The sequence below is a fragment of the Adiantum capillus-veneris genome, chromosome 17 (assembly GCF_014529385.1).
Source record: "Adiantum capillus-veneris isolate H3 chromosome 17, ASM1452938v2, whole genome shotgun sequence".
Lineage (NCBI taxonomy): Eukaryota > Viridiplantae > Streptophyta > Polypodiopsida > Polypodiales > Pteridaceae > Adiantum > Adiantum capillus-veneris.
The window spans coordinates 1655893-1670226 of NC_140947.1; positions in this window are offsets into that span (position 1 = coordinate 1655893).

The window sequence follows — 14334 nt, forward strand, 5'->3', positions numbered from 1 at the left end:
CCCTTCTTGAAGCAAGACTGCTCCAAGGCAATCACCACAAGCATCACATTGGACCTCAAATGGCTTTGAGATATCCAGAAGCATAAGGACTGGTTGGGAGGTAAGCTTCTCTTTGAGCTTGTCAAAAGCACTTTGCTCCTTAGCAGTGCATGAATACTTAACGTTTTTCTTTATTAAGTTATGTAATGGTCTTGCTATTTGAGAGAATTTTTCTATGAAGCGTCTATAGTATGCACACATACCAATAAAGCTTCTTAGCTCATGTAGATTCCTTGGATTAGGCCATGCTTTTATTACCTCCAACTTTGATGGATCCATACGGATACCATCTCAAGAGATAATATGACCTAAGTATTGAATCTCTTGAAGAAAAAATTCACTTTTCTTTTGATTGAGAAAAATCTTATTCTCCCTTAATGCTTGAAAAATCACTTGGAGATGTTGCTTGTGTTCCTCTAAGGAATTGGATTAGATGATGATATTATCAAAGAACACTCCAGTGAATTTGCGGTAGGGTCTAAAAAGTTTCTCCATCAATCGATTGAATGTAGCTGGTGCATTAGTCAAGCCAAAAGGCATGACTAGTTATTCAAAAAGGCCAAACGTTGTACGAAACGCGGTCTTTAGGATGTCTTCATTCACTATCCTTATTTGATGGTAGGCCACTTTTAAGGTCAATCCTATTGAAGTAGGTAGAGCCTTGTAGCCTATCAAATAGATCTTCTACCCGAGGTACAAGAAATTTGTTTTTGATAGTGATATGGTTTTGTGTATGATAGTCCACACACATGCGGTATGTACCATCTTTCTTTTGCACTAAAAGGACTAGAGAAAAAAAGGGAGAGGAGTTAGGCCTCACCAATTCTTGTACTTTCCTCATGATCTCCTCTTGTTGAGCTTGTAAGACTCAATAGGGAGGTTTGTTAGGTGGTGAGTGTTGGGCCCTGGCTAGGGTGGATGCTCATGTGAAGCATTCATAGTGAGTGTGTGTGAGTGTAAATGAGAATGTACACAATAGAGAAAGAGAATGCAACCTTCTATTATGCAAATGAGAGATTTTTGTTACATGCTTGAGAGCCTTCTCTTATATAGGCTTATGATGGAAGGCCTAGAATGTTCTAGGGATAGAGATTGTTCCCGCATGGTTTAGGTAAGAGTGTGAGTGTGAGCTTGTGTTTATACTCTACAATCTCCCCCTTAAACACATGCTTACACACAAGCTAAGGTTCTCAACAGGAAGAAGATAAGACTCATGATGGTTCTCAATTGGATTCATCATTCATGCTCTTTACAACATAGAGAGATGGATTCAACACTTAAGGTTCTAATGTGATCATGAGTGGTTCTCAATTGGATTCATCACTCATGTCTACAAAGATACAACATAAGAGGTTCTCACATGAGAAATACAACTTCACAATTGAGATTCAACATAGTGTGTTTAGGGTAGCATCCTTCTTTCTAATAAATATCATTTCCTTCACTGTAGCTATATTTGAGTTGGTCCTTAGCATGTTTATTTGAAGAAGAAATAGAAGTAGAGGGTGAAGAGAAAGCGGAAGTTACCATATTCACTTCATCATTGTCGGAGTGAGCTCTTTGATCTTCATCATCACTATCATCACTTTCACTTTGCACATAGTTAACACGTTTACCTTTGAAGGTAACCTTCTTGCCGCCATTGCCGCCATTGCCTTTGGTACAAAATTGAGGTGGATGCCCCAATTTCCCGCACTTCACACATTTTTTGATTTTGTAGCATTCGGAAGATAAGTGGTTGTACTTCCCGCAATGCTTGCAAGCCTTAGTGTGCTTTGAACTTGAAACATAGAGTGCTTTTGATGCATTAGTTTCATTGTGTGGGTGCTTGTTGTTATGGTCCTCTTGGAGAGAGTTGATTACACTTTCTAGTGTAGGGATAGGCTCTTTTTCCTTAAGTACGGTTACAATATTGTCATATGTAGAAGGAAGTGCTTTTAGAAGAACCACAACTTTATCATCATCATCTATGTGACACTCAATGTATGAAAGTTGAGTGCATAAGCTTTTTAGCCTATTAACAAGACTAGATAGTGTTTCATTTTCATACATTGCTAGACCATATAATTGCATTTTGAGAGATATTTTAGAGTGCTTAGATTTTGCCCCAAATGTGCATTCTAAAGTCTCCCATGCTTGCTTGGCCGATGTGGCTTCATCTAAGTGGTGAATGATATCATCCGCCACACTAGTGATGAGAATGCCTAGGGCTTTCTCATCCTTGGCTTGACGTTCTCGGATTTGTTGTGCCGTGAGGTTTTGTGCATCAGTGGTTATGATACTCCATAGCCCTTTTTTCATTAGATAACCCTTGAGTTTCACTTGCCATGTGTGAAATCCGATGCCATTGAACATAGCTATCTCCTTGTTACCCATAATGCTTAGTGATATGTGAAAATGCAAGCAAGGGGGTCCTATTTCAAGACTCTTGAAATGGTGTCTACCCTTTTACAAAAGCATGTGAGAAATGGGAGATGCGGTAATGAAAAAGGGATTATGAATAAGCACAAAAATGACCAATATGATTACCAAATATACTCCAAATGTGCCGGAGTAGATGGGGATGATATAACTCAGCCTTGCCTTGAGATTTGATGTTGAATTTGGAGTCAAATCTGAAATTCTATTTGCTATTTTGAACTCCACCAATAGTTGTAGCCAAAAGTGCCTTCAAAATGCCTCCAAAATGAGCTAAAATGACCGCAAAATTGATGTAGAATGACACCAAATGAAGCACCGAGGTTGCCCGAGCTTTGATAAAGGTTCTCTAGGCCGTAAACCACCAATTTGTTGAGCTAATGTGGGCTGTAAATTTTCTGTTATGAAACAAAAAATTAAAACATGTACTTCTTGATTTGACTAGTTTTGTGGTACTAGTCTTCACCGCATTGCCCGCAATGTGTAGAGAACTTATGGTAGACTAATGATGGATTAATGATGAGATTTTAGTGATATTATGAGGCTGAGAATGCTCAAATTACAGCAGCAAATCTCAAACTTTGGTTATGAGAAAGAGTTTAGAGAGAGAAAATGAGAGCTAGTGAGGTAGGAGATGCATTGAAATAATGTAGGAAAGGGTGGATATGAGCTATGGGCTGAGTATGAAGTTGAGAAAGCTTTCCATTAAAACTTGAGGAGCTGAGGAAGAAGAAGAATCAGCCCAAAGCCCCACGCCTAGATTTGGGCACCCTTGACGAGAGACAAGAGAGAGAAAGTGGCAAACAGTCAAAAGTAGGTAGAAGAGGTGGCAAGTGGGCATGTGGGCTAGTGCCCAACTTTTCCTAAAGGAAAGGGAGAGCTGAAAAATCGTGGGTTTAGAGAGAGAGACTCCTAGAGAGAAGGGAAGTTCACATGAGTAGGCCAAGGATCATTCAAAGCTCTGATACCAGTTGTTGGGCCCTGGCTAGGGTGGATGCTCATGTGAAGCATTCATAGTGAGTGTGTGTGTGTAAATGAGAATGTACACAATAGAGAAAGAGAATGCAACCTTCTATTATGCAAATGAGAGATTTTTGTTACATGCTTGAGAGCCTTCTCTTATATAGGCTTATGATGGAAGGCCTAGAATGTTATAGGGATAGAGATTGTTCCCGCATGGTTTAGGTAAGAGTGTGAGTGTGAGCTTGTGTTTATACTCTACAATGAGCTTCTTGATAGGAGCTCAATTCGATGGTCATCATCCCCTCTTTTTGGAGGTAAGTCCATAGGGATATCATCGATGAACACATCTTGGAATCCTTTTAGAAATTTAGACAAGTCTAACTCTGCTTGATTCCTACCATTCACCTTTGATGAAACATTAGGACCTTTTAGGGACTCTTTGACAAAAATCATGTACGCAAAAACTGAGCTTTTCATTGATTTATCAAGGGGGAGAGGATTTACAAGTGGTATAGTACGACCAAACTCATTAGCATCTATATACATATTCTTTCCCCTGTAGGTGAAGTAGATTCTCCTTTCAGGGAACTTCATGCTAGCAGCCATGCGGTTGAACCATGGTATCCCTAGGATAGCATCCTCATGTTGGAGAGGAGAGATAAAGAAGTCTTCTTTATTGACATAGCTTTGGACATGAAGCCTCAACTTCCAAATCAAGGGAGTAACGGAGACTTGCTATCCCTTGAAAACTGCATCAACAGTTACAGCATCTCCCATCTCAAAAGCTCGAATGCCAAACTTGGTGGCCAACTCCATTGATATGAAGTTGTGAGTAGAACCAGGGTCAAACAAGATGAAGGCATCATGCTCCCTTACCTTTCCCCAAGCATACGAGAGAGGTGATCCTTTACAATGAGCATCCTCTTTTGGAGCTTCGATAGTGGAAGCTCTAAGAGTCTCATTGCGAGCATTTTTTTTGGGGCAAGAACGATAACCATGTCCTTGCTCCCCACACCTAAAACATTTGTGATCCTTGCTAAAAGTTTCAAGCTCTTCAGGAGATAGTTTATTTTTACCTTTGTAAATCCCTTTCTCCTTGGACCGATTGTTGTTGTTGTTGTTGGAATGGCCTTGGGAAAAATTTTAGCCATTAATTTTTCCCTTTGCATCACTTTTGTCTTTATTTTCCATGGGATTGACATTCCATCTAACCCCTTGTTGGAAATTGATGTGTGAAGCAACCATGGTATGGTGGATTACTTCACTGATAGAACCAAGCCGTTGAGAGTTGACATACTCGGCCATCTCTTCAGGTAATCCCGCACAAAATTGTTGCTTTTGCTCAGCAAAGTCTATCTTTTGAAAAACAGTAGCCTTGAGATGTAAATCTCAAAACTTGTCCACATATTTGTGGATAGAATCATGAGAGAGAAGCCTTAAACTCCGCCATTCGGTGAGCACTTTGTCCTTTGCATCGCTTGCAAGGAATTGCTTCATGATGGAAACTCGTAGAGTTTTCCATGTCTTTGGGGCTTTGCCATTGCCACGAAGTCTAGCCCACCATTGATGAGCCGATTTTTGGAAGTGCATAGCTACATGGCGTAGCTTGGAGGACTCCGTGAAGCCCTCATCTCCAAAGGCCGCATCAAATTGTTGAATGAAGGCCAATAATTTGTCGGTAGCACCAAAGGTGCCATCATAGGTGAGAAAAGAGATACTCTTTCCTCCTTCTTTGAACTTCTTGAGCTTTTGTGACCTTCGCCATGCAAGGTAAGATTTGCGATGTCCTCCCCTCTTATATTCTCTAGGAGAATAATCATAGCTTTCATCGGTAGAGGAGGAAGGTGAAGAACAAGGAGAAGAGGGTGACCTCTTTCTTGCCCTTTTCTTCCTTGGTTTCCTCTCTTCCCTATTGGAGTGATGAGGAGAAGGACTATGGGTTAACCGTTTCCTCTTGGGAGGAGTTGGCGATCGTGTAGTCCGCCTTGTTCATGGAGCCACATCTTTGGAGGAATTTAGGGATTAATTGCTTTCTTGACCTTTGGATTCCTCCTCTCGTATGAGAGAGAGTCTTCTTTTGGGGGTCTCATCAAGAGGCCTCGTAAGCTCTCTCTCCCATAAGCACGAAGTTGCTGAGTAACTTCAGCTTGCAAAGTGGGGTTGCCCATATCTTGTTGCAACCTAGTGACAAGATAATTAACAAACATGGGGGCATCATCATTGGCACCTTCATGTGCAAAATTAAAGTTATCAATGTTCATTCTACTCTCTTGGTTATTGTCAGCCATGCTAATTAAACTTATGTGTTTACTTAGTGTATGCTTTGGCAATTCAAAACCTTAGTTGCTACTCCTCTTAGCCTTTGAAAATAGGCACTTAAGTATCTACACCCACGGCTCAAATTGGTTAATTATAGAGAGTAGTGGAGTGAGTCTAGCATAGTAAAGTTGCCGAGGGATAGCTCCTTTTGGACTTCTTATGGCTCAATAATGGTAAAGCCGTAGGCAAGTCTAAAAAGACTCCATTATTAAGACCAAAGCTCCCGAGGTGTGCACCATATCCCACATAGTGGGCTCAACAAAACCAATAATAGATCCCCACTCCCACTTATCCTAATATAATTAACAGAAACAACCATTAATAGGCTACTTAAGGACCTCTCTTCTTAAGCAAGAAAAGAGAAACCAATTTCTTTGATACCAATGTAATGAAAATGGCCTATGAATTTTGAGAGTAGCGGAATTACGAAATTCGATAAAGCACTTTTGTGAGATTACTTTGTGAGCATTGCGGGTGAACTTAATTGATGGTAGCAACATAAACATGGTACTTAGTTAACTTGGCATGAACAATACTTTTTCAAGAGAGAGAGAAAGTTTAGAGAACATGACAATAGTTGAGAACCGGATTCATAAGGAACCGGTCCCCTCTCCAATAGGAATTTGTATTATAGTTTCTCCCATCAAGAGAGGCTTGGCACAATACAATCTTTGTGTTCCTTGTGACCTAGGTGATGCAATGAACATGGAAAGATTCATGCATCACAAGCATAACATAAAATTTGTAGAAAGCATTAACTATCCCAAGCCTCAGTCCCAAGGCCTCAAACACCTTCGAAGGTGGAGATAGCTAGCGGAGAATGAGGATAGGAAAGAGGAAGAAGAAACATTCCATAGGAGAAAGAAATAGTTCCTCACTTATCATTACTCTTCTTGCTATCATACATAATAGCATAGTAATGAAGATGGAGAAGATGGCAAGCTTAGGCATTGAAGCATGGCTCTTGGTTGGATTTGCATTCCATAGCCAAGAGTGTTGGTGTAGGCTCTCGCTTCTCACAAGCTTGGAGAAGGACGTGGAGTTCCATAACTTTTTCCAAGTGAGAATAGTTCCACAAAATGAGTGTGTATGTGGTGTATATCTCCCTAGCACCCCCCTTTCTTTCTTGGGGTGAGTTGATGCTTTTCCACATGCTTCAAGCTCATTGGACCCCTCTCCCCCTAGCCAATCACATGGAGCATGTAGTCAAGTACATGGGTAGCCTTTTGACAAGTGTCCTCCTTACCCCTTAGAGAGAGAGAGAGAGAGCTTGAAAATATATAGATATTTGTTGGATGGAACTAGAAGCTTAGCGGATCCCTCTTTCGCCCAACCAATAGCATTCAAGCACACCATGTGGTTAAGCTTAGGGAGAGTCTGACATGTGTCCCATGTGCCCTTTGAGAAAAGGGGTGCTCTTTGGGTGAGTGGAAGGTTAGGTCAAAGATTCCCCTAACTTTGGGACTTTCATGCATAGGAAGCTTCTCAAGCACTTCCTCATTAAGTTTGTAGGGTCTCTTTTTTACTCAAGCACCTTACTCCCCACATGGGAAGCTTCTCAAGCATCTTCCTCATTAAGTATGACAAGTACCTCAAGTACTTTAGTCATCAAGCATGACAAGCACCTTAGGTGGAGTTCCCACCTCAAGCTCAACCCTACCTTGCCTAAGGTCAAAGGAAAGTTTAGATCGGGTTCCCACCTCAAGCTCAGCCCTAGCTTGCCTAAGGTCAAAGATAATTTTAGGTCGGGTTCCCACCTCAAGCTTAGCCCTAGCTTGCCTAAGGTCAAAGGTAAGTTTACGACGGGTTCCCACCTCATGCTCAGTCCTAGCTTTCCTAAGGTCAAAGGTCTTTAATGAAGCTAACCCTAAGGTCTTTTAAGCTCCATTAGTTAACCTTGCTCTTTGATAAACCATCTCTCATAGTGGGCCACTTCACCATTGGCCCCGTGTTGCGATAGATCCGTAAGCACATGTCTATATTCTAACCCTTGTTCCCGTTTATTGTCCCACATTAAATGATCACTTTAATATGAGAAAATTATTTGGGTTGGTTAGATATTAGATTTAATGACAGTGTGCCACTTATCTACTTTAAAATTATTTTTTAGTGTGCCCTTTATTTACTTTCAAATCATTTTGAATAAGTAAAATGTTTCAACACCCTCTTCGAGACCTCGCTCTCTCTCTCTCTCCCTCTCTCTCTCTCTCTCTCTCTCTCACTCACTCTCTCTCACACACACACACACACTTTCATTTTGGGGCTATTCGAGTCTGGTGTTCGATAAATATTGAGGTTCAATGTATTTTAATAGGCTAAAATTGCAAAATCTTAGCTAGATTCCAAATTTGTCTTGAAGTAAACTGGTATACTTTTGCTAGTGCATACGAACAATACCCTTCCATTTTGGGGCTATTTGAGTTTGGAGTTGGATAAAAATTGGGGTTTAGTGTATTTTTAATAGGCTAAAATTGCAAAATTTTAGTTAGATTCCAAGTTTTCCTTCAAGTAAATAGGTAGACTTTTGCTAGTGTACATACCAACGGTTCTCTAAATTTTAAACTTTTTAAGTTTTATGGCCATTGACCTTCAAAAAGCAAAGTTGATCTACCCTTCAATTCAAGTGGCTTTCAAAAGGAAAAGGAAAGTCTTCCTACAAAAAGAAAAATACAGTAAACCCCTTTTTTTTAAAGTTGTCATGTTGAAAGGCTGAAAGTTGAAAAGGTGGGTCAATGGAGGAGGAGGTTCCTAGCCTGTTGCTACGAGTTTTCTCCACCGTTCCCATCACATGGTGCATCAATTATGTGAAAGGACTGCCTACCTCATCCCCATATCTCTCAAAGAAACAACATCCTTTAGCATTTTAATTTTGATGTGAGGCCAAGGCCATTGGAAAAAGGAGAAACTCAGATGAGTGGAATCAGGTTATTCCCCTCGCCTTGTTGGGTAGGTGATCTTGGATGCTGGCTAGCGTAAGGTTGCCAAAGGGAATATCTTCAGACATCCCAGGTCCCCCCTTGGGGGTGGATGTGACTCACAAACAAAGATTTCATTGGGTCCTTGAAAAAGTCAGAAAAAAAATGAGAAGGTGAGAGTATGCTCTTCTTCCATTCCAGAGCAGGAATAAAATGATAATTTCATTTATGCTCCCCTATATTGCCTTCACCAGCCCACTTCTCAAGATGGCTAAGTGTCACTAGAAAGAGTTCTTAAAACTAGTAAAATTATTTTTATGGAAAAACAATGCAAAATCCTCAAGACCATGGCAGTGGGCCAGATGGGAGTTGGGCGCTTGACCAGTGGAACAAGAAGGTCTCGGAATTCCTAACCCAGCTGCCCATGTTGAGGTCAGTTGCACCAAAATTGTGGTATTATTGGCTAAATAGTACAAATCTTGGGCTATCATGACCAAAGATATGTTAGGTGCAGCTAAACTTGGTTCGAAAGGTGGTAAGTGCAAAGGAGTAGAGTTTCACGACAAACTCTTAGTCTGGACGTGGTCTGAACTACGTTTGGGGGTTATATCAGGGGAACTAGTAAGGAAGTGCAGAAGAGCAGCTGGAGTTTTGGAGTGGGAGGAAGAAACCTGGTACTTAAAGAACTCCATCTTGCACTACTCCCCCTTGGCTCTCTAAAGTTGTAGGACCACCTCAAAGCCCCTATTGGATAGAAATAGCCTGAAAAGTGAATAATAAGGGTCTGAATGGCTAGCTCACTTCTGGATGGTAACAATAAGAGCTGGAAAACCGTTGACCTTTTGGAAACCCAGTTAGTCAACATAGTGACAAAAGAGCTCAATAATGTTGTAATGTCAATCTGTGAATCCGAGTTTGAGTGGAATGCTTGGAGATGGATCGAAAGTATTCTTTTATGGAAATCCCAGTCTAAAGACATATATCATGCAATCATGCATGAGAATAATTGGTCTAGCCCCCTCAACAAAATATGGACGAGAAAATGGCTAGAAGAACGATGGGAGAAAGTCATGGAGAATATTTGGAATCCAAAGTGGTCGCAGTTTATGAAGATTTTTTATGGAAGGTGATGTGGGGTGATCTACTCACATGCATAAATCTAGGAGAGAGGAATTGCGTCAGATCGATGCTTGGAGTACAGGATATCTAGTGAGGATCTCACCCACCTATTCATGGAATGCCAAGCAATCAGAGGCCCGACACAGTGAAAATTTGCAAGTGGGTCGAAAGGACATGACAGATCATATTCTTCAAGACTGATATGTTCCTTGGTGGCATGAATTTGGGAAGCACTGTTGTTCTCATCTGCACTCAAATTGTCGGCAGGTACTTCTTCTTTCATCATGTGTGGCAAGTGAAGAATTGTCGTGTGTTTGAAGGAGATCTTGATGTGGCAAGCTTCTCAAAGATTATACAAGAAAGCAGAGTGGCGATCTATACGCTTGGATGCAAGTAAGACTCAAAAGATTGGTCTAGGGATACCCATGTCGTGTTATCAACCTATGATAAGTAAAGCCTATAGTTTACCTACTTCGTTAAGCCGATGATGATAACCCTCGATGAGAGGCAGTAGACATCCAACTTGTAATCTTCAGCACTTCAAGGCTCGACCTGAGCCTTAGATTGTTTTGTAATTTTCTGATGTGCTCAATATAATTCACTCATATATTGTGAGTTTTGAAAAAAAAGATGTTGCTAACGTTCAATTGATTTGAAAGCTAACGTTATGCTCAGATGTCTCCCAAATTTGCTCTTCGTTGGTTCTTCCATTTGCCTTTTACCTTTCCTATTAACCTCTTTTATTTTTACTTTCTCATCTCATTTGCTTATGCTAATGGGTGTTCATTGATGTTTGTGATCATCGATAGAATAGGATGGACTTGCCACAACCAACTTCTAATAAGCAATCGCAGGGGTTTACCATCAATGTATAACTAGTGATGTTGTACAAAGCAGGAGCAAGAGTTCTCAATCATCAACCATCCAATGGACCCTTGCCTTCTAATGGACCCTTGCCATCACTCTTAGCACTCTTGCCATCCAATGGATCTGAGGGCCGCTTTTCAAATTTTACTCCACCTCTCTCTCGGTATGCATTTGGTGGCAAGGCTTCAAGGACCCTAAAAGGAGGAAAGGCCTGATGCATGAAAATCACAAAAAACTTTATGTATTTATTTTGTACATACCTATGGTTTTGACACATTTGGATCTCAAAAATAAAGAGATGTAGGACAAACCCTATGAAAAGGGTAAAAATAAATAAAAAGATCACTGGATGCTAATTCTACCTGACAGTCACTACAAGTGAAAAGTAAAATTCAATATTGAAAGGGAGGAGAATCTTATGCACTATTGAGTTGAAGCCAAAAAAATATTATCAACTTCAAGCAGAATTCACTTGTGGACACAAGGCTTTCACATGGAGTCAAGAGGGGACCATCTGGAACAGGAAAATGATCAACATATATTTTTGTGGTTTTTTTCTCTATTTTGTCCATTCTGAATTGGAAAACGTTTTCAACAGCAAAGTTGTAGGCGTTGAGCTGATCTTTTGGCTCCTATTTTTTATAATTTTTGGAGCTATGGTTTGGGATATATGGCCAAAATGGTTGAGCCTATCTGTCCACTTGGGAAGAAGTCATGGCTATCCAGCTACACAAACCAATTTCTTATAGGTTTCTCTATATTATTGTTGTATTTTCTCTTATTTTTTCAAGATTCTCTCAGATATTATAAGGAAGCTCTTTGAATCAAGCTATGGAAGGTGACATGGAGATAAATCTCACCATGATGAAGGCGATTAAGAGGAAATTGGTCAATAAGCAGGGCACACGGAGCTCTCTCATTGGGGAAATGCCTTTAATTGAGTTTACTTTATGATAACTCCTCTTGCTCATAATCTCTTTCCTAATCACTCTCTTGGCCTATGAAATGAGGCCTCCTCTTTTGTGAACTGGGACATATACTACACACACACACACACACACACACACACACACACAACCCCACTGATGCATACCATCCCATACCCACATATCCACACACCTACACATACACACCCTTGTGCTATATGCTATTAGCATGAACCCGAATCACATAATCACAACACCATCACCATCACCATGCACAAAATGAGCACCATATCTCCAGACACTTATAAATGAAGAAGAGCAAACACAAAAGTAATCAGAGGCTCTCAAAAGATTGTCCTTGATGAAGTAGATCAAATGCTGAACCTGGGTTTGGAACTTCAAGTTAGAAAAACTTATCTCCCAGATTCAACCTGACAGACAAACTTTGTATTGAAGTGCAACTTGGCCTAAAGAAATTGAAGGTTTAGTTGAAAGCCAATCACTCAATTCTACAGATTGTGAAAGTTATTTCTGAGAATAAAAAATACTTAAAATTGATAGATTTGCTAGAGCAAGTGATGGATGGAGCTTTCTCTATCCATGATGATAAGAGTCAAGCTGAGCAAGATTGTGTTCTTTCTGAATTTAGATCTAGCAATAGACCTATAATGACAAAAACAGATACTGCAGCTCGAAGCATGGATATGAAATAAATAAAGTTCGTCATCAATTATGATTTTCCTGAATCATGTGAAGACTATGTACATAGGATTGGACAAACAAGACAACCTCGTGCAAAGGCTACAACCTATACTTTCTTTACATCAACAAAGTGACAACAAAGATTGCAATGACATTGACAACCAGGTCATGTCAGGGACGACATGAACGCAGAGGGGGGGAGTATTGATGGTTGGGTCAATGCCGCACGGCATAACTGAACAAAGCATTATTTTCTGAGAGTTATGAAATGCTGCGGATCATGGTTAAAAACATCAATTATAATAAGTAGGTAGTTTAGTTGCAGAAGCCGGGGTGCAATGGAACTTCCTTGTAAATACAAAGCCATTTGATCCCTCAAACTCTATTTTTGGTTAACCTAAGGTGACCTTAGGATATAAGGTACCTAGGTCATTTTGTATTTAGAGAAATTTTATCATAATCAAGTTTTAAGCTGACATTGGCTGTGTGTGAGAGAGGAAGAGAGTGAGCATGAGCTTTGCCAAGCATTCCTCATGGAACGGAGCATATGCGCTTGCACATATACGAGCTATTTACGATGTAAGTATATCAAACGATGTCTATATTTTGCGTGCAATTAGTCGTTAGAATTGTGGTGACATAAGCTATGCATAGGTACTCATAGATTTCAGTTTCAGGCACTTTCAAAATTTTGCATGTAACACAACCTAGATCAACATAATGTCAATCGAGGACACGATAGGCACACGAAGGAAATATCTTTAGCTTGTTAGGATGAGACCATCCTACACAGGCAACACTCTGGAAGGCCAACTAAACCACAACCTAGAATCTCACTGCTCTCAACTACACCACCTAGGCCACATACACACAAACGGAAGGAAACTCACCAAACCATACCAGAATTGTACAAAACTTATGGAACACCATTCCCTCACTAGGATACACCTATCCCTAGGCCTCTAAACTCAAAAACCTAGCTCTAAACCCATATGTGGAAAACACGTATAAAGACAGAGCCAAATTCTAAAAGTGTCCGAAACTGAAATCCAAGAGTACCTATGTGTAGCTCATGTCACCACAATTCTAATGAGTACTTGCAGGAAAAACACGAACATCATTTGATATACTTATAGCCGTAAATAGTTCGTAGATGCACGAGCGCCTATGCTCCATTCCATGAGGAATGCTTGGCGTTGTCGCATAGCTCTTGCCGAGGCTAGTGCAATGGTGCAGTCAGATCTACAATGTGATAAGCGAGTGCGGAGTAGCGCCAGGATGAATCTCACGCTCTCTCTCTTCCTCTCTCACATACAGTTGATGGCAGCTTAAAACTTATGATTATGATAAAATTATCTTTACAAAATGACCTAGGTACCTTATATACTAAGGTCACCTTACCACCCATAAAGTGCATGTAACACAACCTAGATCAACATAATGTCAATCGAGGACACGATAGGCACACGAAGGAAATATCTTTAGCTTGTCAGGTTGAGACCATCCTACACAGACAACACTCTGGAAGGCCAACTAAACCACAACCTAGAATCTCACTACTCTCAACTACACCACCTAGGCCACATACACACAAACAGAAGGAAACTCACCAAACCATACCAGAATTGTACAAAACTTATGGAACACCATTCCCTCACTAGGATACACCTATCCCTAGGCCTCTACACTCAAAAACCTAGCTCTAAACCCATATGTGGAAAACACATATAAAGACAGAGCCAAATTCTAAAAGTGTCTGAAACTGAAATCCAAGAGTACGTATGTGTAGCTCATGTCACCACAATTCTAATGAGTACTTGCAGGCAAAAAACTAACATCATTTGATATACTTATAGCCGTAAATAGTTCGTAGATGCACGAGCGTTTATGCTCCATTCCGTGGGGAATGCTTGGCGTTGTCGCATAGCTCTTGTCGAGGCTAGTGCAATGGTGCAGTCAGATCTACAATGTGATAAGCGAGTGCGGAGTAGCGCCAGGATGAATCTCACACTCTCTCTCTTCCTCTCTCACACACAGTTGACGGCAGCTTAAAACTTATGATTATG